This window comes from Saccopteryx leptura, chromosome 5, assembly GCF_036850995.1.
Source record: "Saccopteryx leptura isolate mSacLep1 chromosome 5, mSacLep1_pri_phased_curated, whole genome shotgun sequence".
Taxonomy (NCBI): Eukaryota; Metazoa; Chordata; class Mammalia; order Chiroptera; family Emballonuridae; genus Saccopteryx; species Saccopteryx leptura.
Window position 1 is genome coordinate 63,905,060 of NC_089507.1, and position 3,793 is coordinate 63,908,852.

The window sequence follows — 3,793 nt, forward strand, 5'->3', positions numbered from 1 at the left end:
CACTGCACATATCTTATTTTAATGTAAAAAAAACAAAAAGGGAACGAATACAATATTTAAAATAAAGAACAAGTAAATTTAAATCAACAAACTGGCCAGTATTTCAATAGGAACTATGCTCCTCTCACGGACCACCAATGAAAGAGGTGCCCCTTCAGGAAGTGCGGCGGGGGTGGATAAATGGCCTCAGGGGGCCGCATGCGGCCCGCGGGCCGTAGTTTGGGGATCCTTGTATTAGAGACTTCCCTATTCTGTATATTAGATTAAAGGTTTTGATTTCTATACTATATAATGGGGGCAAAACGGGAGCTTGCCCTCTCGGTTCCTGGGATTATTAGCATTAGACAGGAGAGAGCAGAGAAAGGCCACATGGAGGAGGCCAGAAGAAGCAGCCAAGATGGCAGAGTGTTGAGTGAGAAGCCAGTTTGTGCAGAGTTTATGCAGGGAGAAGGAAAGAGATGGGGAACAGAGGTGAATAAGGCTGGTGAGCTAGAAACCTTTGATCCTAGGAAACTCGGATAAGTCAGTAGCTTTGTGAGCACTGAATGTGAGTGGGGTTTGGAGCCCAGTGTGTGGTTTACTTGCCCGCCAGGTGCAAGCTAGGATTAAAGATGATGACCCATCAGTTTTTGGCTCCATTGTTTCTTTACCGACTGTCCGAATCCAATGCGAACCTTCATGGGCCAGGCTGCTGTGATGGTGGCCGCGGCAACTGGCTTTACATCTATTTCTAAATGTTTACCTGGGAAAGCCTTTTTATGTTGGTAAAATCTTTTTTTTTAATTATTTTTATTTATTTATTCATTATAGAGATGAGAGAGAGGGAGAGAGAGAGAGAGAGAGAGAGAGAGAGAGACAGAAGAGGGGGAGGAGCAGGAAGCATCAACTCCCATATGTGCCTTGACCAGGCAAGCCCAGGGTTTTGAACCAGCGACCTCAGCATTCCAGGTCGATGCTTGATCCACTGCGCCACCATCAGTCAGGCTAAAATCTTTTTTTAAATTGGTTTTCAATAAACCTTTGGCAATAAGGGTCCCAAAACCCCACTGGCTCTGGGTGGCATCTTTCTATCTATTTGAATTCCTATGTCCCAATTTTGAGGCAGACTGAAAAACTATGCAATTAACAATAAAATTCAAATAGCTAATGTTAACAAATACTATAACAAGCGTTTTAATACAATAAAGTGACTAAAGCCTACTAGATTATTAAACAAAAACCAAGTTCTAACCAATATAACAGGATTCAAAATAAAATCTTACATTCACAAATGTTCTTACATGTTAACGTAATTTTCACTAAATCTATGTTGACATCATTGCTGCTTTATATTATTTACAAATGTAACCTAATTTCTACTTCAGTCTGAGAAATGTCCTAAAGAGCATGAGTCATGCATATTTAGGAAAAGTCCACAAGGCTCTGGATGGAGTTGTGGTCACATTCCACACTCTACAGCTAGAGTCCAAGTCCTAATGATCACTGCTTCTAGCTGGAAATGATTCAGGTAGATTGGAAAAGCCGTCTGCAGCATGTATGGAGATGGAGCTTTCATTTTTTTTAAACTGGAGAGATGAACCCAAGAAGGCTTTCCCTTGAGGTTCTACAGCCATGGCATGGTAAAGAGAACCTTGGGATACACTATGCTGGGGTGCCAGAGGTAGATTTATCTAAATTAGGAGCAGGTCCCAGCCTATAATAGGCATGGGGCATTGAGACAAGAGGAATAAAGGAGACACTATACATTAAATAAAGCAACAAAAATCAGACTGTCATTACAGTAGAGATCTTTGAGGGATTCATAAAACTTAAATATTCAGGCAAGGCATAGTAAATGGCCCTCGTGTTTACAAGAAATGAGATCAGTTTTACCTGTTACTTGGAAGAAATATCTTAGGCTCGTAAACAGTGTTGTAAGATGAGGCCAACGGCCTCATCTTTTAGCCTTCAGTGGCAAATCCCAGCAAGCTGGGCAAGGTCAGGTCACAGGTAGCTGGATTAGGGCTGGAAGAGACTGAACCCTCCCTCCATGGAGCAAAGAGGCTGCTTACCTTCTCATGTCCCTTTTACCACAGCAAAGTCAAGTCCCCCGGTGGAGCTGAGAAGCCTGGCAGGCTTTTGCTCAATGACCTTCTTTTCCACTCTTGTAGCAGGGGCCTGATGGAATCCTATGAAGCCCCTTTGGGGTGCTGGAGCCTTTAAGGGTATATGCCAAGAACTGGTATTTTCCTGATCTCTTTTGGGCTCTAATTGCCTTTTCTGTTACTATCCTGGTCATTATAGACCTTAAAAGCCATGCTCAGAAGATCTCACTGAGTGGCTTGAGAGCCCTATTCTATCTATATAAACTCTTGGAAAAAGACAAAAACAGCGTTATTAGCTAGATTAAATCAAGAAAAACAGGTTTTGGTGTCTACTTTAGAATTCCCGAGTCTCTCTGCTGCTGAATAATTCAGTACATTAGTATTCAAAAGAAATTTTAACAAAAGCATGATGAAATAAATTTGCAAGAGTTCTAGGATATGACTTTTTTTCTTATATTACTTAGCATTCAACAATATTGTCTCAAAATGATAATAAACTAATCATTACATAAAAAGACATTATTAAAACTCCAAATATTTAAACTAAGATTTCAATATTACAGGGCTATAAAACAGTAAATAAAAGAATTAACAAAAGGCCTTTGAAACAAGACATACATTTTAACATGGAAAATACTTTTTTTGACACAATATGGGAGAAACAATAAGTCACCATTCTTAACCCAGTGGTCGGAAAACCCATTAGTTAATAGAGCCAATTATTAACAGTACAATAACTGGATTTTCTTTTAAGAGCCAATTTTAAATTTAAACTATATATGTAGGCACCTTCCCTATTGAGGTAGCGCCCACACTTGGCACTCTGTCGGAGAGCTATACCGAAGAGGGCAAAAAGGCCTTATGTGGCCCACGAGCTGTTTGCGAATGGCAGTTTGCCGACCAGAGTTCTTAGGAAAAGGGGAAAGAGGAAGAGCACCTGACGTGCCTGCCCCCTTTGCACAACCCGAGGGCTGACTGAACCCTAGCTTGGCCAAGCGCAGGATGGCAGCAGCGATGAGGCTCCGGGCTCAGTCCCAAAGCAGCGCCCGTCTTTCTCAGGGCTCCCACTCCCTTCTCCTTTGCTGCCAGGTTAGGGACACAGTTGCCATGCGAGAGGTGGCGCGAACCGGCGGGCGTTTGGACCCAGCATTTCCAAAAACCACGCCGACTTTCATTCCCTCCCCCCAGCAGCTGTTTAGCTTTATTTCTTACAATAAAAGCAGCAAATTAAAATACATTTTTTATAAATTTACCTTCCTAACAGTGGGCTGCTTTAGCCTATATGAGGTTTCCAATTTTTCCCGCAATTCCCTGAAAATTCTTTTTTTTTTTTTTTTACAGAGACAGAGAGAGAGAGAGAGAGTCAGAGAGAGGGATAGAAAGGGACAGACAGACAGGAACGGAGAGAGATGAGAAGCATCAATCATCAGTTTTTCACTGCAACACTTTAGTTGTTCATTGATTGCTTTTCATATGTGCCTTGACCGTGGGCCTTCAGCAGATGAGTAACCCCTTGCTGAAGCCAGCGACCTTGGGTCCACGCTGGTGAGCTTTGCTCAAACCAGATGAGCCTGCGCTCAAGCTGGCGACCTCGGGGTCTCAAACCTGGGTCCTTCGCATCCCAGTCTGACACTCTATCGCATCCCAGTCTGACACTCTATCCACTGTGCCACCGCCTGGTCAGGATGAAAATTATTTTTATAATTTTT